Source organism: Cydia pomonella, chromosome 15 (genome assembly GCF_033807575.1).
Source record: "Cydia pomonella isolate Wapato2018A chromosome 15, ilCydPomo1, whole genome shotgun sequence".
NCBI lineage: Eukaryota > Metazoa > Arthropoda > Insecta > Lepidoptera > Tortricidae > Cydia > Cydia pomonella.
In genome coordinates, this window is record NC_084717.1 from 15,486,834 (window position 1) to 15,510,143 (window position 23,310).

At 36.7% G+C, this 23,310-nt stretch overlaps 1 protein-coding gene and 1 long non-coding RNA gene across 2 annotated transcripts in view; both read right to left on the reverse strand.

Annotated features, from left to right (window-relative positions):
• Nucleotides 1-19,636, reverse strand: part of LOC133525974 (G-protein coupled receptor moody-like) — a 131,222-nt gene extending 111,586 nt beyond the window's left edge. Inside the window, exon 1 of the mRNA XM_061862427.1 lies at nucleotides 18,588-19,636. The gene's annotated coding sequence lies outside the window, so the exon portion shown is untranslated. The remainder of the gene's footprint in view (nucleotides 1-18,587) is intronic.
• Nucleotides 19,637-21,405: 1,769 nt separating this feature from the next.
• LOC133525976 (uncharacterized) lies at nucleotides 21,406-22,726 on the reverse strand. Its single transcript, XR_009800654.1, has 2 exons — nucleotides 22,542-22,726; nucleotides 21,406-21,610 (listed from the first exon to the last, which is right to left on the reverse strand). It is a non-coding gene; the product is annotated as an uncharacterized LOC133525976 (long non-coding RNA).
• Between the last annotated feature and the right edge of the window lie 584 nt (nucleotides 22,727-23,310).

A 23,310-nucleotide genomic window follows, 5' to 3' on the forward strand; every position in this document is an offset into this window, starting at 1 on the left:
CATGTTTCAGAGACCCAGCTAAAGCAGAGCATTGGGAGCGTAAAATAGTAGATTTGTTAATCAAGGATGAAAGGCACTCATGTCAGACGAGATTGTAATAGTTCGAAAGTTCGAACCAGAAATGTGCCTTTCACCCGAGGTAAATACTACTTTTATAATGAATAATGAGGAAAGTAAAATACATATGCAATTATGCATATTTTACAAAAAAATAAAACTAAGCTCAAACTGGTACAGTATTTATCTTGAGATGACTTTTAATGAGCCATCGAGGCAAAAGGATTTAACCATCGAAATTTGAAGATTAAAATGGAAATCATAACACGAATCCATTTTGAACAAATTTTTCATTGCTAATCGTAATAATAAAAAATATTATGTCCACAGGGAAGCAATGAGTGACACACTTCAGAGTATGGGATATAAAAACATTTTTTACATTGAAACTAGTTGTGAACTTAACTTATCTTCGAAGCATGAGTTTGCACTTACTAGTATAATAAATCAAAATGATATAATTTTAAGAATGTTCATCGGTCTTCGAACTTCTTATAAGGGACTATCGTACGTGAACGAGAATACTGTAAAATATAGCGAAGATAAATAGAACCCCAACGTATCAGTTTTTGTACAGTCTGAATTTACGAGCATTGTCGGCATAAAATAAGTATTTGCTACACACTCCGTGTAGACGACCCTTTTCAGATGCAAATCGGAAAGTTTGGATAATTTGCTGAACTTCCATCTTATTCGGCATTCGGCATTCGGCGCGTCAACAACACGCCGGTCGGCGTAGGTATTGGCGTGCGAGCCTTGAACTTTCAACTTAGAGTTTCGAAGGAATCAATTTTTAGCTTGTTTGAGAACTGCCGTATAGAGATTAGATTGAAATCGTATTGCTTAAAGCATTTTTTTTTTCGCTTCATGACCAATATATGTAAGAGCGGGTACTAGGTAATATATATAAGATTGATTTATGTTTTATTCTCGCAAAATTATACCGTCCATAATCCCATATCGTTCAACAAGTCCTAAATAAGAGAACTCATAAAACTTCAGTTTAATCTCACGCTTTGGTATAGCGCTTCTCCAAGTGTAGTTATAAAGTTCGTAGGTAAGCAAGTTCATTACTATATTAGGACGTCACAATAAACGCATTTTTTTAGTTTTAATAGTTTTTCGATTTTATCATCCGCACCCATGTGTAACAATTTTAAAACTGTACACTTTACATAGTTAGCTATATGTCAGGATTGTCACTATTATTACATTCCATTAACTTTCTATAGTCCTTTACGTCACCGAGTACCTTACCTTGGCCTGTGCTCCTTGTACGCCCCTTATACCTACGGATAGGGAAACTTCGTTCTTTTGGTGTACCTCTTACAATACAATAATTTTTAAAAAGGCCTTTACTCACTGACTTGGTTTTGGGCAAGCCCAAACTTTTCGGATTACTGTTTAGTACTATTACTACTTATTATTTTACACTGTTTACTATTTTCGGGATAATTTATACTTATTTTATAAAAACACTCAAAATAAATCCATACCCATACACACCCCTCCAACATACAACCGATCTTAACTGAATTTGGAAGGACCTTGTAGTAAACTATCAATACTTACAAACTATACAAGCCGGTAAAAATGCAAGCGAATTAAAATGTCTCTTTCGTTTTAAAATTAAGTTGAAAAACTATCAGCCTTTTTTCACTACACTCACCACTGATACGATTAAGTAGGTACTTAACACAAGTGAATTAAAACTCTTTCATTTTGAAATTCTGTTGAAAAAACTAGTAGCTTTACCTACTTAAGAGGATTAGTCCACCGATACTATTATATTTTTTTAGCAAAATTCACATAGTTTAAACCTCAATTTATATTGCATTAATAAAGCAAATATACAAATAGAATAACTTTGAAAGCGAGGACAAGGCCAGTATACACATCAGGCATCAAGCGTAGATATTTAATATTCAAACACTGATAACATATGACAACTGGTCTTTCATTCACCGCACCCACTAGTAGTCACTACCGAACACTGAGCATATTTTTTGTTTTTTAAATGATTTAAAGGAGAAATACTTAAACCAAGGTCTTACTTTGTGATGTACAATCTCGTCTGAAAACATCGACACGATCGAAGTGCCAAAAATATGTATAGACGACTTTGTGGCCCATATATTAGGGTAGTGTATACATATTTTTGGCAATTTGTCCGTATCAATATTTTCAGACGTGACTACCCATACGGGTAGATATCGGTCTCGACATTTGGAGAGTGGTGAATCAACCAAATGAAATCACACATAGGGAAAAATAGAACAAAGGTAAGAATTTAAAATTTAAAATGACGCTGACAGCTATAGGTACAGTCAGCATCAAAAGTAGCGGATAAAACAACGCGCCAAAAGTATCTGATATTCCGGATAACTTTTCCAAATACATATAGATAAATTGTTAAAATTCGCCCTCAAAAGTATATCTTTTACAGTCTTAGTTGTTCTATATTAAAGACACCACTTTTTGTTAAGCTGTTTCATGAAACGTTATTTGATCCGCTACTTTTGATGCTGACTGTACGGTCGTGAGTCTGAAAATATCGATACTGAAAGTGCCAAAAATATGTATACACGGTTTTCTGCTCATAAATAGTGTTTTTGGCACTTTTTCTGTATCGATATTTTCAGACGACTGTACACGATTAATTGTAAATTACAAGATGTACCTATATTTTTGTTTGTTCGTGACATCTCTCACATCACAATACAATGAGGCTAAGCTTGACTATTGGTTGGTTTACCCTAAAGATAGAGGTTGATTGTAATTTTTTCAACAACTCACTTTTTTTTTCTGACAAAAGTAAATAACAATTTGTAATGTTGTCTGACATTATCGCAATATTTGTATAGATATACTCGTACGTAATTGTGATTAAAACGTATTGCAACAATCGACCTCAACACAAACACGTGAAATCATTGTTTGTACGTTGATATTTAGATAGTACCGACGTCTGGGGTGTGTCGGTAATGGAAATCAGTTTATTCGCCATTAATGTTTATTTAGCTTTGGAATTATCGTGTTGACTACTAAGTGAGTAAATAGTTGGTGAATTAATTTTACCAGATGCTGCCGACGTGTCTATTATCTCGTGATTAATCGATCGGTCGATGACAATTAAGAGTACAATTTTAAGGACCCGACGAAAACAACAATGGTGCAATGTAGCTAGAAACAATGAGAGCCCTTTCCCACGGCATTATCCCATTTTGCAGGTACGGTTTTCTACAGGACCCCGTTACGTAGCGAACGTGTATAATATAACGTTCACACGAATATCCAGCGTGTAGGATCAGGCAAAAACACATATTCGTTGGAATTTTGCTATTCGGTTTTGTCACTACAAACTGGATAGCCCAGGAAAAAAACAGGATCCCGTTTAATTACATGTATAGTCTAATGGAAGTGTTCCCATTATACCGTCTTTTGGATTTGGTGTGGAGAACAGGGGAGGTGCTCTACCGTAAAAAACAGGATGCAAACTAAAGTCTGTGAATAGACAAATGATTTTTGCAGGATTCAGGTCTGCTCACTCACTATAAACTGGACCCCCGTAGAAAAGGGCTTAAGATACTGATGAGAATCTTATATACAATGAAACATCTCTCATATTTTCCTATTTGTTATGAATTATCCCTTGTTGCGCTATCCCTGTCATGTGCAAAGGTTTTTATTAATATGAATAAAAATGTGTTTAAATTTCCCAGCAGAATTACTGGTCCTGCTGCACCGGTATCATTATAGCTTTTATGTTTAACACAAGTATTTGTTCCTCTCGCTCTTAGTTATCTTACTTATTTGATAAACGACACTCAGGTAAGCGCGTATAATTACGATGACATTGATTTTACAACGATGACAATTTTTCGAACGAACACATAGGCTCAAGCCTTTAGTAAATGTAAGCGAAAACGAATATTGGCTATTGAAAAAAACAAACATCGCTCCAGTGTTGTGTGTCGACCTCTAGTGACACCCCTAGTATGCAAAACATTCATGTTGATTTATCAACTTAAAATCGAGAAAGTTTAAATCAGCGTTTTACTTGATAAAGACAAAGACCTGACACGGTAGTAATAGTCTCACGAAAACCTAACTATGTATTCACAATACTATGTTCATTTTCCTCTATAAGACTTCCTCTTCCAACAAGTGTAATACTATTTCCAAGACTCTGATAAAATTAGGGACAAGGAAATATTGTGCACGAAGCCGTATTTACATGAGACATTGTTTCAAGGAAGTTGAAGGAGCGATCAACGAAGAAAACAGAACACAAATAGGTTATTTAATAAGGTCGCGTTGAACCTCCTAACGACGTAACGACCGACGTCCTAAAATTGTAGCACATAAATCCCAATGAAGATTTGACTCTTTGTTAAATTGATAGTTAGTTTTGTAATTTTAAAACCTAGTCGCCAAGAGGGGTAAAGTGTTAAGGACATATAGTAGCAATCTAATATTCGTTACTTGTATGTGTCTATCAATCTGTAAAAAAGTAATTCCTCAATATTTTACTGATATTACAACTATTTTCTTAGTCAGTTGTAAGAATATTTCAGCATGTCTTTCTTTAACAATAAGATTACATTATCGCGGACATAAATAAATTACATCCATAAAGCATTTACTAGAATATCGTTTCATACGTTGCCTAGTCACCGTTATGGATAAGGTTCCTGCTAGGAACAAAAGATTATCTCTGGCCAGCCAACGCCAGCATTCGTTGTAATAAATCAAATATTTCTAATAGAAATATTTGATTTTCTATTACTATGTTTATACCCGGATATTACTAGATGCATAAAATAGAATATTTAATATAATAACAGAGATTAAAAATGTGTATTTATACCTAAATTCGTGTCAATTTCAAATTTTTACAGTGACTTATGTATATTCAGAATAGTTATCAAGACAAAACGCGAACTGTCATAACATAGTATCTTGGCAAAATATAGCGAATGGAGTGCGACGCAGTAGTGCTGGCTCCGTCACTCTTAACTATGGATAACCTAAAATTTCGAGAAATTCACAATTATCTTCATAAATCAATAGTTTTTTTTCTTTGTTCTACACTTTGTGTCACATAGTTAATTTGAGATATAAAATATCCCACAGACCTTACGGATCCAGCCGCTCGTAAAATTCGCGAGCACTGGATTCGATTTTTTTTTAATGCATAAAAAAAACTATGTTTTCATCGGTATAAGGAAGGTATAAGGTAATGGAAACAAAGTAAAACAACTGTGCACTAAATTGGTGAATAGATTAACAATGCCATTTTCTCACTATATTACTCAACAGAACGCACTTAGCCAAGACGTTTGCTTAAAATAAGATATTGGCGTCATAGGTAACTACTAGCTTATAGCTACCACATGTTTTATAAAATATAACTGCATACAAAATACATTGTTTGAAATCACGTATGTATAGGTGGGTTAGGTAAAAATGGAACCAACGTGCGTCTACATATGTAACCTTGTAACTGTCGTCGTCTGATACGAGTATACAGCGTGAAAAAAATCAAAAATTAGTTATGCGCTAAAAAAGTCTCTTAAATTTTTTTATAGTACTAAAACCTACGTCTAGTTTAAGTTTTTGGTTATATCAAAAATACACGCTGTATATTAAATAGTACGTAATGTAAATCACACTTACTAAATTATGACCGGAATTAAAAATTGAATGTAAAATTAATATACGCCGCGGTTAATCAAAGATTTAGTTAGTCAGGCGGTTTAGTCCTACTGGACCGATTTTAACAATGTCGCTAAAGTAGGTAAGTCCCAATGTTTGTTAATAGTACCTATAGTAGCAACCCGATTCGTTCAAAAAGCATCAACACGCAAAAAATATACATTTGTGTTTGTGCCAAGTAGATTAAAAGTCACAGTCAAGATTCAGATTAAAATGGCAAACTGGGAGAAAAAATTGTAACAATCTTGGCTTCTTAAAAGGTCACGCAATATTTCATGTGAGTACTCACCGATGATTACCTTAGAGAATACTTCTGTACGTATAACCTCAGTAATCATAATGTATCGCAATTTTCTAGGTGCTATTTATAATACCAGAAATAGGAACACAGAGGAAAATATAGATCAGGTTTAAAAAATAAAAACAATAACGTTAAGTGGCTTGGTTGAATATAATAATGGTGCAGTAAAATTGTTAGATATCGACTGTTTCCGTTTATTATCTGAAGTTCAGTCGATTGTTGATTTCAGTCTCAGACCGCGTAGGTAGTTCGTTATCGGACAAAAACAAACTACCAATACTAATTGGAATCCCAAGAATTCTTGGTTTCAGTTGCAATGTTTTTCAAATAATACTTACTCAAAGTATTTCCTTGACTGGAAATGGACTCCAAAATCCAATTAATATCTCAAGGAATCACGTTTTGAAATTTGACAGCCTAAAAATTAAGAACTTCTACAATCACGGAACTTGAACAAGTGGCGTAAAAAGAAGGGTACAAAAAATGTACTGGTAGCTCTCTTTAATTGCCCCAGATATTTTCAAGTACATAAAAGAATCTGGATAATTTTAATTAAACTTCTGGCTGTAGTCACGCGATCCGCCATACTCATGAAATGGCCGGCATATAACTGAAATATATTAAAAATTGGCCAAGAGCATATCGGACCATGTTCAGTGTAGGGTTCCGTAGTTGCCCAGTGAACTTAATTTAAAAAAAATACGGAATGTATATACAAATCGCTTGCGTTTGGAGAGGTAATTATAATGCTTCGATTCTTCCCTCGCGTAGGAGCCGACTAGTCCAATACTACTACAACACTAATTTTATTTAAAGTAACATTATTTTGGACTTTCGGAGGGATTATTTCTAAAACTATACACTTTATCAAATAACAAGCAAAAGGGAATTGGCTACGTGCGAAGTGCATGGTGGCGGTATAGTAAAACGAGCAGCGCAAGCGGTGGTAATAATTGGCACTAACAGAGGTTAGCGTCTTTAACATTTCGTACAAATTATATGCATGAAATGGAATATTCATTTAAATTGTATGGACTAAGGTACCATTTTAATCTGTATGCACTGCTTAATACAACTAAGGTATTTAATATCCATGTAAATAGCTTTGCAAATACCACATATTAGGTGATCCTTTTCTAGATGTTAAAAATGGGTATAGTAGGCTTTCCTTAAAAGATAGACATACACAATGGCGGACTTTTTTGTAGACCAATGAAAGAGGGATACGTTGTGTTGTTATAGCTCAAACGGATTAGGCAGCGTTTTCGATTAAAGCTCCTAGACAGCGTAATTTTTTCGTTGACCACGGAACCCTAAAAAGGAGTAAGTGGAATAAAATAAAATTATGGTACTTAATATTTTTGCACCCATTTGAGTAATCAAATGTGAAGTGATATGAACGGGACAACAGATTGAATGTGAATTGAAGTACTTGTCGTTGAATTGATGCTCAGGTCATTTCAGGCACAATAAATTACCACCGCGATTGCGAGAAAATCGCAATAACAGATGATTTAAGACTGAACGGAGCCGTGACTTCTCTTTCAATTCAGAGAATTTTCCTTTTTATGAGCTCTTTATTTTTCCACACGTCGGTAAAGGGTTACAAAGACTAATTGTGTAGCTGACTCTAGATGTTTTAATACCGTTGAAAGGGGCTATTTTGGTAGTGTGATTTTTTGGTGTCACAACTGTCCCAGGCATGTTATTACTAAACCTGTACGAGCGGAACCAGGAAGGACATGCGTACAGATAACACATACACATATGGTACTTAATCACTATCTTTCTATCTATCTTTCTGTCGTACACCACAGAGTGGACTGTCCAGCTTTGCTAGAGAGGATCAGATTGTTGGTTCCGGTGAGGGTCCCCCAGGATATGAACTGCGTGGCGGTGGCGCCGCGCCGCCGACCGGGCCTGTTGCAGCGCGTGTCCGCCCGCACGTGCCACGCTCGACACGCTCCTACTGCGCGCGCAATATCTTTACTGCACTTAATGCTCACTCAGTACGAGGAGGCTGACATGTTTGCCGGAAAATTTGCCCAATTATGTTGTATTGCTAAACAGTTCCTAAATAATTTGAATGAATCATGATTTGTTTTATTAGTTTTTCTTTATGTATCTTTATTTAGTATTTTTTTTGTGAACGATAAATAATTGTAATTTCTTATTTGACTATTTCTCTCTCTGACATATTTTCTCTTTATGTATAATTAATAATTTAGCGTGTAAGTGCTTTGGTGTGATGACATACTGTAAACTTACATTGTATTTAAGTGAATAAATGAAATGAATACAATATACCTATGTGTTTAACCGTAGTCGAAAATAACATGCATTGTCACGTTCCTTGCGCCATTTTTCTAGTATGGAAAATGACAAACAGCAAGAATTTATTTGAATGGTTCAAACATGTATAAACACTATAAACATGGAATGCATCGCATGCGTATTATTTATAAATATTACAATAGATTTAAAATGTAGACTAATTATACAGGCGTCATTTTCCTGACTTAGGCGTCACGTCATATTCCTGGCCCAACTTATTTCAAACTCTCATTGCCTTATATTATTCAACTTTCTTTCGTAACTCGTGGTTATTTTCTCCAAACAAGTAAAAAGAGCAATGCCGACGTCACCTTCCTGCTATGGCCGTCATTTTTCTGGTCATATTCCTGATCCGATTTATTCTAGATCCATGGGGTCCCAACGCGCACAATTCGCTTTTCAGAAATCGCGAAGCCTCTGGTTGACGTATCTGGTGACTGAAGAGCTGGCGGCTTCCTCGCACAACGTATCAGTATTGCGATACAATGCGGAAATGCTGCCAACATCCTTGGTACAATCCGTCAAGGGCCTCTTTTAGATTTAAGCTAGTTTTAGTAATCCTGTCTATATTTTCATTATGTATATGGTTATTGTAAATGAATTTACTTTAATATCTCATTTCTTCTTAGCTAATTACTTAAAACCGGTGAATGATACACATTCAAATCCTATTTCGAAGGTGTTTATTATGGCATAGTTTTTCTCAAAATGTAAAGAAATAAACTGACCAGTAAAATGACGCAAAAACTACATATCACAAACGACTGAACGCTTTTCTTGTAGCTTGCGATAAGTATCAAATCTCAAATAGGCAGTTCATGTTTCAAAGTAGCTTTACGTTCTCGACGTCAGGCACTTTAAGTTTATCGAAGAGCTATTTAACTTCAATATTCAATATTGCAGGTAATTTTATTGTAGTGCAAAAAATATGAGAGGAATCTAGTTTCATGAAACAAAATAGAAAATCAAACGAACTTACCTGTAAGTGACGTTCGATGATTATTAAACGAGGTAATTCGCCTGAGAGATTACACAAAGTTTACATGTAGTAGCACGAAGATAGTGCTGCCATCGTACACCATTTTAGAGCAACTATAAAAAAAATAACAAATTTTATTTATACCCTGTGGTGGGTACTTCATAATCTCATACACTTTTGGTACCCGGAGCCCATCGTTAACTCATACATGTATTTCGTGAGGAAACGGGGTAACTACAGAACTCGCTCTGTGTAGGGTCCGGGCGGGTGTGTAATCTCTCAGGCGAATTACCTCGTTTAATAATCATCGAACGTCACTTACAGGTAAGTTCGTTTGATTTTCTATTAAACTCAGTAATTCGCCTTTCGAGATTACACAAAGTTTACATGTAGATGTTTAGAGCTTCACGAAATATGTAGGTAAACTGAAAAAACCAAAGTATGAAAACAACATATTATATTTCAGTTCTAATAAATCGTTTACATTGCGGGCTTTTTTTTTTTTAACAATAACCAATTAGCCATATTTAGATGTTAATTAATGCATAATTAATAATCAACAAGTAAGTATAATACCTATTCTATTAAGTATTATTTTGAGGTCATACTGCAAAGAGACCGGGCAAACGACTCTGACGTATCAGGTAAAACTTCCCTGTTATAAAACTTTGCAAAGGATGCCGAGTTACCTGTCCATCCTGCGGTTCTTTTTATAACATCTATGCTTACGCCAAGCTTATTGGCAGCAGACGTAGATGCATGTCTAGTGCTGTGAGAGCTGAATACCGAAGTGTCGATCCCGCTCTCCTGCAGTGTGGCCTTGATCCAGCGACTCAGTGATTGCGAACATACATTTTTATATGGCTTTTTTAAGCTTACGAATAAAAACTCACAATTTGTTTGCCTTTTATCAGCAGTGGTTTTTAGATATTGTTCTAAAGTTCTAGCCGGACAAATAGAAGGCCTTTCGTCGAAGTAAGGAAGAATCAATAAAGGTTGTGATCTACCAACCGCAGACGTTTTTATTTTATCAGAGATTTTAACTATAAATTTATCACCGTGATGTTGGTGAATATTAGACACTCGAATCAAAGAGAGAGTCTGCACGCGATGTGCAGTGGTCAAAGCTAGTAATGTTGCTAGCTTTTTAGATAACAAATCAAACGGCAAGCTTTCGTTCGGATAATGATTACTTAAAAAATCTAAAACTACAGCAGGATTCCAAGTAGAAATATACCTTGGAAGGGGAGTCCTCAATTTATACACTCCCTTCATGAATCGTTTTATCTTTAAATCGTTCATGAGTTCAGAACCTACTATAAGACTTATAGCTGATTTCGCTGAGTTAATTGAACCGTATTTATTATCTTGATTATAAAGACTTACTAAAAATTTCAATAAATCCGTAACGGATGCCTCATAAAGATTGACGTTCATTTCTTGGCAATAACAAAACCATTTTTTAATACATGGTTCATACTGACTAATTGTACTGTCCGTCAGCGAGGCCAGCATCACGTCCGCGGCTTCGCGAGGAGCACCCTGCCTCAGGAACGCCGTCCGGATAAGACAGCGGCCACCAGGGTAAGGCTCCGCTGAAGCTTGTGTTCGGCCCTGTAAGGCGAATGTAATAAATTAGCCTCTGGAGGAAATACCAAGCTATTTGAAATTTGTAGTTTCTTAAAAAGTGGAAACCACGGTTGTGTGTGCCATAAAGGTACAACCACAATACCCTCCGCTTTATTATTTACTATTTTCTGGAGTACTTTAAGTATCATAGAAAATGGAGGAAAAGCATAGAAGAAGAAGTTATTCCAAGACAATGTAAAAGCATCAACTTTGAATGCCTCTGGGTCCTTATGCCATGATACAAATTTCATACATTTTTTATTTAGACGACTTGCAAACAAGTCAATTTCTGGTCGTCTAAATGTCTCACAGATCAGATTATAGGCCTCATCAGCGAGCTCCCACTCAACATCTGCATGAACTCGGCGAGATTCGACATCGGCAATCAAATTCTCAGTGGAACTTATGTAAGACGCATATATACATATTCGTCTTTCTTCGCACCACTGCCAAATCGTTCGGCTTAATGCATTGAGATGTGGAAACTGAATGCCTCCAAACCGGTTTATGTATGCAATTGCCGTAGTATTATCAATACGCAAAAGGATCTCGCAATCCGTGAATTTACTGGCAAATATTTTTAAACCAAAAAATGCAGCTGTCAGTTCCAAAAAGTTGATATGCTCATTTAACTCTTCTGTCGACCACTGACCACTCGCTGTTTGATCCGAGCAACTAATACCCCAGCCCGTACGAGATGCGTCTGAAAAAATTTCTAGCCGGTAATCGCCTGACCGTATCGGGTTGTTACATTTATCAATATTACGTAACCACCAATTAAAATCGCTACTAAGATGATTTGGTATTGACATGAATTGATTATAATCATCATTATCTTTTAAACAAAGGTATTTCTGTCGTTCGAACATTTTTGTATAAACCCACCCGTACTGAACGGCTGGGCATACGGAAACTAGCAAACCAACTAAATGTGCAAAATCTCGAACTTTGCACCTTTTCATGTTCGAAAAACGTATTATCTCACGCTTTATTTTTAATTTTTTATCTTTCGGAATGCTAATTGTTAATGCACTGGAGTCAAAAACGAAACCTAGAAAAGTAATGGTTCGACTAGGCGTACCGTTACTTTTTTCTAAGTTTATTACAAAGCCAAGCGATTCCAATAAGTCTTTGGTTTGTTTGAAATTTTGTTTGCATTCGTAAGGGCTGGAACCGAGTAGACATATATCGTCTAAATAAATTACAGAAAATAACCCTTGTTTTCGTAAATACTCCACGACAGGACGCATAAGTTTTGTGAATACGTATGGCGCTAAATTCAAGCCAAAGCAGAGTACTTGAAATTCATATAAACGCCCTAACCATTGGAATCGTAAGTATTTTTTATGGTCTTCATAAATACTTACTGAAAAATAAGCATTCTGAAGGTCTAATGTACACATATAAGTATCTTTAGCTAAAAGACGCATCAAAGTCCTGTAATCCTCAATTTTGAAGTGGGGCGTAGGAATAAACTTGTTTAATTGCTTTAAATTAAGAATAAATCTATTGTGGCCATTACTTTTCTTAATCAGAAAAATGCTTGATAAGAATTGGCCCTCGCATGGCTCGCACTGGCGAATAGCGCCTATATTTATGAGTTTAGTAATTTCATTATTCATTTCTAACTTATGCTGAGCGGACTGTGGTTTATTTGCAGGTATCTTTGACTGGACGATATCAACGTCGACCGGCAAGCGTAGGCCTCTGACCCAAGACAAAACCACCGGGTCATTAGTTATGCGTTGCCAATTATGGTAGTAAAACTGTAATGTACCTGCCTGCGACTCGCTGCTTAGCGCCGATTGGCGGCCAGCCTGCTGGTCCGCGGCCGCGGGTCGCGGCGCGCGCTGCTGCGCGGCGTCGCTGCCGGCTGCCTGCGCCCACCAGCCGTCGAGCTCGTCCTCGCGTATGCGCGTCGAGGTGCCGGCGGTGGCGGGCCCCGCCAGTTTAAAGCCCTCGAAGGTCCCGCTTCAGCCTGTCTGCTCTTGGGTGGAGGCTTCGGTTTCGTTGAGGCAGGTCTCATCTCCGCGCCCGTCTTCGTTATCGCCTTCATAGATTTCAGTTTCTCTGAAAGATCAGTATCAAAAAGAAATCTATCGCGTTTCAGGTCCTTTATATTTTCTTTGACGTCTTTGCTAAGACAAGCTTGTAAGAAGTTCCTTCTAGCTGATGTCTCTTCGTAATGTACATGGCATAACAAGCGGCCTGCATCGCTGAGTAACTTCAAACTTTCTTTATTATCTGCGGCATCAGATTCCAAATTCGACGACATTAAGTCGGCTATGCATGTTATAACGCAAGCCATACTTCTCTGTTTATCGGATAAGATAACATCTCTCTTGAGCGCGTTTTCGTTGACTGCTGCTTTGATTTCAGGGTTTAGTATAGGACTCTGCAGTAACGTAAGATTCTCAGGGATATCGTGACATGTAATAATTCCCTTTTTCACATCCTCCTTTAACCCATTGATTAGTATATCGGACCATCGGCTAGCAATATCCTTGTGAACAGCTTTGCTAAATATTTCCTCTTTAGCAGGTTCGTCACCTAGAATATTCAAAATACTCGGATCTAACTCCGGCGTTGTTTCCAGTTGAGAATCAAGGAATGGAGATGGTTGATTTTCCTCTTGGGGTCCTGAAAATTCGACACATAATGACTAAGTAAAAATAATTCACATGAGCAAGTCTAGAAACAGTCTTTCAAACTGTTTTCATGCCTGACTTGGTAAAAGGTAAGTCGATTGTATTCTGGATACACTGGAGTAAACTTTTAATATCATCAGTAGCTGTCTCACGGACTCTAGCGACTGCGTATCGAGGTGGCAAACCTATATACAACGAAACAACCTTACAGATCGATCTGAAGTATATTTTAGGTTAGTATGTAGCCTTACAGGCACAACTTTAGCCACGAATGTTTACCAGTAAAATAAAAATACGTCGCATGAACAAGCATTGCACAAAAAAGTAGCTACTTTCGTTGTGAACAATAAGTAGGTACCTACGCCAAGATCGCATAGGTTCCCAGCCGATAGGGGGCGCGAGCGCGCGCGGGCCCAAGGTCAAGCGCGCCTGCGTTACCCACGTACCTACAAAACAACGCGGAATATAAAGGAAAAATTAGTACCTTCGGTTTGCGGAACCTCCAGCTCGGAAGCATGATCGACACCAAGCTCGTTTACCACTTCCTCCTCGTACTGGTCAGACGACACCGAACTCCACGACTCTGAATCCGACGACTCCCCTCGGCGATCCCGTCGAACTTTTTTCATTTTCTGCTCCAACTTCTTTATTTTCCGTGCATAGTATTCTTCATCATCACTAAACTTACGTTTTCCCATGATAACACACGCGAATTACTGCCAAATATTCGAATTAAAACACTTAGCACGGGAATAGCGTATACGATGGCGGCGACACAAAACGTGTATGAGATTATGAAGTACCCACCACAGGGTATAAATAAAATTTGTTATTTTTTTTATAGTTGCTCTAAAATGGTGTACGATGGCAGCACTATCTTCGTGCTACTACATGTAAACTTTGTGTAATCTCGAAAGGCGAATTACTGAGTTTAATAGCTGTTTAAGTAGGTAGGTTAGCCTCGGAACATTTATTTTTAGATTATCTCACTTGGAGAATTGGTTTACCAAAGGGGTTGATATAACCCGAAGCATCAAAGACATCTGCGCAAAGTTAATTAAGATCCTCGGTTTATTAGGCTCCATTTTCCGATTTCCAATATCTAGGAAGACTAAATTATATTTTGTTTTGTCTGGTGGCTGTCTGGCTGACTGGCGACGTCCACAGCTTTTTACCCGATCATGTTACCAATATTGCTGTTGACAGAAAATAAGAAATTGGATATTCTTGAGCAAAGTTCTTGAAAAGGCGAGCGATATTGAGAAATTAAGTTTAGCGTTATTATAATTCGCAAATGGGAATCGGCATGTTTTGCGCGCCGTAAGCCCGGGGGCTAAGTAATTAAATGAAGATCGCTGAGCTGAACGGAAATGGATCAAAATTGGATGGATTATATTTAAGTAGATCCACAGATAGTTTATACAAGCAAATTCCTAATCGCTTGACTCTGCAATATTATTGTAACAACCTTAAAAACATACCTACGTCTTAAGGGGCGCACTGATTACCAGTTCGCCGGGCGATATCGGCCTGTCAGCTATTCGCAAAAGCTGACAATCGTGAAAAGCTGACAGGCCGATATCATTCGGCGAACTGGTAATCAGAGATGCTAGCTTGCCGAAAGATAGTAAAGGTGAAATTCGGACGACGATTGCGGCAGCATTACTTACTGAAGGCCTACCGCGAAAACCGAAATTCGCAAATTGCGGGGATCTTTCTCTTTTACTCTCGCTAAGACGTAATTAGAGTGACGGAGAAAAATACCTGCAATTGACGAACTTCAATTTTCCCGGCTATAGCCCTGCTTCATCTTGATCTATGTTGGAACTCGTTTACTCGTATCATTTAATGCGTTTCGTATGAATATTTATTACTGACATATGTTTGCAAAAAATAATGACGATAATAAAAGAATTACGTAGGTACTGCAAGATAACTGAACCACAATATTCATTGTCTGTCCCATTTTAAGGCTTTTGAAATTTTAATAACGCATCTCCCAGAAGGATCTGGAGCACGCACGTACTCGTTAGGTCGTAATTTTTTTCTTATTGTCTTCATACTTATTATTATTAAAAATATAAATTATTACTTTTTAGTCGACAAGTAATGTTCTTTGTCGGAGAACATACCGAAACATAGGTAGGTAGTAGGTAACTACGTTTTTATTTGTTTATAATTATTATATTAATCTCCTTATTTGCAATGATCTTATTTATAATTGGACGGCCGCATAGTAGCGCGTAGCTAAGTGAACCAAGCTGCCGGAATAAATGTACGCCAAATAAAATGATCAGCCATGTTCAGTGTAGGGCTCCGTACTTATCCGTCCGCCACAATAATGTTGCCTTGAACGGAGGATATTAATAAGCATCATGTACAGTCAGCAAAAGGGAATACCTTCGCGGCGCTTTGTACGTTTTTATACTAAGAAGGAAGACTTTTTGTGATAACTTCAAAACTGCTTAACCGATCATGTTCGCTATAGTTTTCATTGAAAGTATTTACTAAGCTTTACTTTTTCTCTTTTTTTTTTCTTCGGACCCATGGTTCAAAGGTTAGAGGAGAGCTACAAGGGTTCCTCAGTACTACACTACGGAACCCTAAAAAGAGGAATTTTTGATACAGATATTATGCCGTAAAGGTAAAGGGAAATATAAAACCATCTCCGTAACTCATCATTTCACCATGCACAACTATAATAAGATAACTCCCTCGTAAGATAAAACTGCCTTACCTATTACGTACGAGTATAATAATTTTCGGTTTAATGAGTTCACGACCTTCCAACTCCACACTAAGGATCTTTAATGTGTCCCCTTAACTCGTGCGACCATTCCCCATAAGCCTGTGTTATCATACAATCAAATTACTTAGAGCTAAACAGGTAAAAGCTGGCCATCATATAGATGAAAGGCTTTAATTACCTTACTACTACACGCCTAACTTCGGAAAGGTTCACATATAATTATCCTTAATTACTAAAAAGGTTACGCTTTCATAAAATCCTTGTTTCATAATATATAATGCCTATTTATGATGCCATAATATTTGATGTACTGCTTTTTTGGCGAAAATTGTATTGCCGAATTTCACTTGCCAACCAACTTTTTCCAAATAATTATTTCGCAACCATTTCATTTCCCAACCCCATAGTTGGGAAATGAAAATTGCGTACTAGGTTGGGTTAGGTTAGGTTGGATTATGGAAAGTTGCGAAAAGTTGGTTGCAGAGTGAAATTCGGCAATACAATTTTCGGCGAAAGGGCAGAAAACCATAATATTTATTATCTGCTAGTTACAGATAAATACGAAAGTGTGAAGAGCCTGATTATGACTATAATACAGTCAGCAGCAAGAGATGCTGCTAAACGGGTGAGGCGTTCAAAATTATATGCACAACCTTTTGTTGTGTAAGTATAGAGGCGCGTAATACTTATTAGGTACACGTCCAGAGAGGAATATGGGTACTACGTTTCTATGGAAAAGCGATCCCCTTTCATCTTAAGAGAACAAGAAAGTGTGCGAATCAATTTGAGTACCTCAACCTCCAGCTGTTTTTGCAGCTTATTGTACAAACTGTCATGTTTGTGTACGATAGCACAATAAATTAATATTGTATTTTACCACATAAATGACAGTACTTTTATACCGATAACTAAAGCAATTCGTGCAAAATTATTCCCTAACCATTCTAAAACATGCACAACGTTAATATTCAAGTTTCCACTTCTGCCGGCACTCCCGGAGTGCAACCCGTTGTTTTTTTTTCAGAATTTTTAGGAGTATGTATAGGTTTGCGATGAGCAGTCTTGTCCGTTAAAGGACAAGATGCAATTGACAGCATTATTATGTTATTGACATGTGTAGATAAATCGATGTGTTTCTATCCTTTGCAGTTTTTATATCCCCATGTGGAGCTTATTAAGAATCAATGAATAAATAACCAACTAAATAAACTGGTATTATATTCTATTGTCGTTTATTGATTAAACTATTGTTGTTGTTAATTAAACCATAGAAGTATAGTGAAAACACGTGAATTTTCGATACGATTAAGTCCTAAAAGTCTACTTAGGAAAGATTAAAGACAAAACAACCTCTAAGTGAGTGAACATTGATTTAAAAGTTTTTAACAACTTGCGCTGACGAAGTCGCGGAAGGAGTCGACTTATCCTTAAACGTATGTCTGCATCAAACTTTCACATCAACTAACCTCGGGTTATCTCTTAGGCTAAAAATAAATCCCTATTCGAATCTGGAATATAAATCAAAGTAAACGCTACGATGCACTAACAGGTGTGAGCCGTCAAATGATAGATCAAAAAAGATAAATTTAACGACGATACTTCCACTATGTTATTCTAAACTCAAACGATCGATCCTTAGTTAAATATCGATCCTAAGCGTAAGACAAACGACTGGGTTTGTATAATTAATACAAACAAAACAATGAGAATGAATACTAATAACATGTGGCGATGATAAAACAAATGAGAGGGCAACGCACAAAGAGATGTTAAGCTCCCAGATTAATTTTAACTGGAACACATTTGATAGGTATACATAATTACCTATTGTCTCGGTTGGGAAAATAATTTTAAAGCTTAACCTGTCCAAACTTCCCCTAATATTTCCTTATTCCCTTTTTTTGATGTTTTTGCTTTATTCACTTATTTCCCATTTTTCGTGACTTTTCAACCGATTATAATCGAATCCATTTGAAATAACTCGTGAAACACAAAACTTTGAACTCCTTTTATCTCGAAGAAAGTCAAGATAGATGAAGATCCGTATTTATAGGCGTGCAAAGTTAGTAATAACGATCAATCGAATACGAGAATCCGATACTGTTAATTAAATACAGGCTACAGAAACTTCCAGTTCCATTAGTCAGAATTAGTTCGTTTAAGCAAAGTTACCGTTGTCGGGAGTCTATTTCCACCGGGCGATTATGCAGTCCAGTCAGGGCTTCCGCTGTCGTCACCGCCGAGGAAACCGCCGTCAAAACATTCGACACATCACAAATGTTCAACTCGATTGTTTTATTGTTACCATTCAAACAATCCTATCAAAAAATCCACTTTGAAAACTGTTCAAATTTATAAATGTTTTATTTACACGGCTCCAAAATACAGCAATTTAGCAAGATATATTGCCAAGTCTAGCTTCATCCATCAAATATTAATTATTCACGCAAAACTTTATTATCAACCACGCGAAATTCTAGGGCACGCGCGCCGAGAATATTAGAGAAATTCCCGAACGCTCGATCTTTTTTACGCGACGAGCTGTCTCGGAGCGGTCGGGACGAACTCGTATAGCTTCGGCGACGGCTCGACGCCGACTGCTGCCTTCGGCGGACTGCTGAAAAATAAGAGCACATGGCTGCCAGCCCCAGCCTCCGGGTTGTTATGAAACGGCGGGGTCACTCAACCTACGGCCATGGGGAGTCTGACAAGTGCCATCCGCGCCACCCCGGCTTTAAGGGATCTCGATGTAATTGTAGGACTAGTATTATTGAAGTCAACAGGACACATTATTCAATTAAAGATTGCTTAAAGGATTAGAGGGATCGCATTGATGTCAAGATTGTCAAGCCTGATGTCGCGTAGGACGGTTATTGATGTTCGAAGTAAGGCGGAGAAGGGACGAGGGTCTAGTTGGGAAAGCTTGAATGATGGATGGTAACTTTGTGAGTGAGGACGTTAATTCTAGCGTGAATTATTATGGCCACAAACAATAGAGTAAACTCTGCGTGATGAACACGTGAGCACGATACGATCTACTAGGCCATCTTTGAGACCCTCATCTCCGGAATAATTTTGTTGCTTGTTAATAAATGTGAATAATCCCATTCATTATAGATAAATCTATTAAAGAATCGTCTACGAATTCGTTGTAAATAAAACGCTTTGATCAATTTATAAACTACCTACACGAGTAGGATTAGGTAGGAGGAGTAGGTAGGATTTTCATTTCATTTTCATTTCATAATATCACTTATACGAATAAGTGATATTATGAAATGAAAATGAAATGAAAATCTTTAATTCAGGCAACTAGTGACCCATAAAAATAAATACCTTAAACAAACATACATATTATTACAATATATTTTAAAACTAAACATGATGCATTACGCATCCCCGCAGAGTCAAGAAGCCGGCCTCGGAACCGCCGAAACTTGACACCCTTCGGCCAAAACTCCTCCATGCTGAAGGTCATTATGTATTCTACTGTTATATCTAGTGTACATATTTATTACCTAAATTTTGCGGGACCTACCACGTACTGAACTACAAACTTGTAATACAGTGGAACGCTAGTATATGCAAATACTTAAGTTTGTACCAAATGTTATTTATGAGAAGATAAAGTCGTTAGCTCGGCTTAAACTAACTTGGATAACAGTTTCGTAATGTTCTAGTTTGAATACCAACGTTAACATGTTCAGGAGACCGATTTTGATTTGATAATTTGTTATGGTTTTGATCTTGAATCGATACGACCTTAAAAATTACTCGCGATGATTCGTTTTATTCGAATACCAAAATCGCAAAATCAGTACCCCTAGTCTAAATTTATTCGTCAGCGAAACGTGATTCACGCATTTGCGTTAACTCTCATTTTGTATGGGATTTTAAGTTTCCAAAACGTCCCGCTTGGCGCGCTGTTTCTAAATCCCATACAAAATGACACTTAACGCAAACGCGTACGTCACGTTTCGCTATCGAATAAATTTACACTAGGGGAACTGATAGTTGGATTTATCCGAGTTTGAAGTTAAGCAACTCACTAAGTGAGCGTGAATGTATCAAAGTTGTATCATAAAATTCATAAAAAGATCATACCTATATCAATTTGTTAAATTAGAATCGACCTACATACTTGTTCAGGAACATGCTTTAATATACGATGATTCACGAAAGCTAGCGCGGATTTTATATCAGAAATTTGACATTTCAGAATATATTTAGCACCAGCACTTATAAATAGGCTACGCGAACTTTCATACATGAAATAAATCCGCCCGTTTTTGTAATAGTAATTTACTCCTAATAATTTAGGTATATTTTTTATCTTTCTAATGTAGGGTAGACCGGGGACAATTGAAACAATTTGCCTTTAACCGCCTGTGATCGTTATATTTTGATGAGTAGAAAGATCTACGCTCAAAATATTTCAAGGTTAGTTATCTGGTTCCTAAATAAAATGTATTTGGATGGTCTATAATCCATAGTTTTTTGACAATAATGTAATAAAGAGAATGGGGCAGTATGGTTCAATTGACCTCACATGAGTGTCAATTGAAACACTATGTGAGGTCAATTGAAACACTCAAATATCTTCGGCACAATGAAAGTACTTATATCTGTTTTAATTTTTTTCATCACTACCTCGGCATACAATGAGCTCATCAAAAGTCCGCAAGCATAACATAAAAATTTCTCAATTTATGAGCATCTGAACATCTCGACTAAAAAACTTGAGAAAAAAAAGAAAATACGACTTTTAGTTGTCTTTGTCGCTGCTACCTTTTAAATTTACCTTAACCAAAGTAGTTTCAATGCAATTATAAGATATAACGATATAGAATCGCAGAAAACAAGCATAATTATGTTTCATACAAAAGTGCTTGTTTCAACTATAACAATGTTTCAATCATAACCATTCCCACACACTCTGTGACAACGAGTGTTGCAGACATCGGGATGTAAAATGAAATAATAGACGCAATAAAATAATCAGTATAAATTGTTTTATTACGTAAACAAAAACATGGCGATATGCCTATCAAAAAAAAATCCTTAACTCTCTCTGATATAAATTTTAGCAGTGGCCGACCTGTTTAATCAGCCGGTTGGCAGCAGTCGGTTGTTGCAAAAATGGCAAACATGCTTTTTGAGGTTCTCTCCGTAACATGCTTCCGTTTTCGGGGCATCTAAAAAAAACAGTTAAATAAATGTATTGTACAGAAATAGGATGTAGTAGTATAGTATTATATTTTTAATTAGCATTATTTGCAATATTTTAGTTTAATTTAGATCGCGGTGCTTGTTGGATAAAAAAAAAATTACGTAAGGTTTGTCACCGACTTTAAAAGGTGATTCAAATGTAATCTGTATCTACATGAACCCGTTCATTTATTTTTGATTTTATCTAAGTTTCATTCTTTTTTTTTAGTTAAAAAAATTAATCTTTTGCTTTTATCATCAGCTTATCGTCACAATCACTAAAATTTTTTTTTCACTAAATTGTATACCTACAAACATACGGGTCAAACAGAGATCCTTCTTTTTTTTAAACCTGTTAATAATCATTTGGTCTATACACAAAAAAATTCTCCAGAATATGACAAAAACTTTTCTGAAAACAGCATCAAAATCGGTTAAGATGAACGCGAGATAATCGTGGACAAACATACATACAAACATATGGGTCAAACTGAGAACCTCCTTTTTTAGGAAGTCGGTTAAAAACAAATGTTTACATTATCTCGAATAAAAAAACTGCAGATTAAAAAAAAACTTCGTGTATCTTCGTATATCTTCAAATAAATGTCAACATTAATAGAATAAACATGTGCATCGAATACAGAACCTTATATTTTGAAGTCGGTTACTTTTGGGGACGATTAAAACACGAGGACGATTGAAACGTTTCAATCGTCCACAAGCAAGTTGTTTCTATCGTCCCCACACCACGTTTTTCACTTCAAGGTCAAATATTATGTATAAAAAAGACTCGAACGCTGATCAACGACCATTAAAAACATTCGTTTATTCCTAACTATAACACCAAAATAATTTGATTAGTCAAAATACAAGAGTAAAAGAAGTTATAAGAAAATATACGAGAGCACAAATACTTACTTTTTACCGCGAAAAACTGGTTTGGCTCGTGGACACTCCCGTCTCGCACCGGCGCTCGAGCGCTGCTGGCCAAGGATTCAAACATGGCCGACCGCGTGTTCGGAGTGTTACGTTAGACGCGTAGGTATTATAGTTTTCGAGAAATTTGACTTGTTTCAATCATGACGTGTTTCTATTGTCCCCGGTCTACCTATTATATTGTTGATTTTAAAAATGTTGTAAGCTTTCACTTGCTCGAATCTTAATATCAGCACGAGAGGTAAACAAAAACTTTACTCCCTTAACTAAAAACGATTTCTAGTTTTAAGTAACATGAATAAAATCTGCACGTGAGTTAGATGGAAACGACAAGTAGGTACTAACCCAAGTCCAAAAAAAAAGGTAAAGAAATGCAAATAATTTCTCCTAAACTCTTTTAATAAACAGGAAATTAATTCGCATTAACAGTATTTTAATACCGTCCGATTCGCAAATTCGTATTAGCAGTTCCGTCAACGCGGTCAGCATGAGAATGAGCTCATTTTAAATAATGTATGTACGATTTAATATTCGAAAAGCGCATTTAGGTATCTGCCCTTTTGGGGCTCTAAGTATTGTGATTACTTGCTATCGATGCTGGAGTTTTAGAGTCGATAACACTTTGTCCCGCTCGCTTTACATATATTGAAGTAGGATAGCATATTGGTGGCGAAATAAGGTGGCTATTTAAGAAGTTTGGAACCTTGCAATTCATCGCAGTCACGTACTAGCATAGCCAGACAGCCAGTCT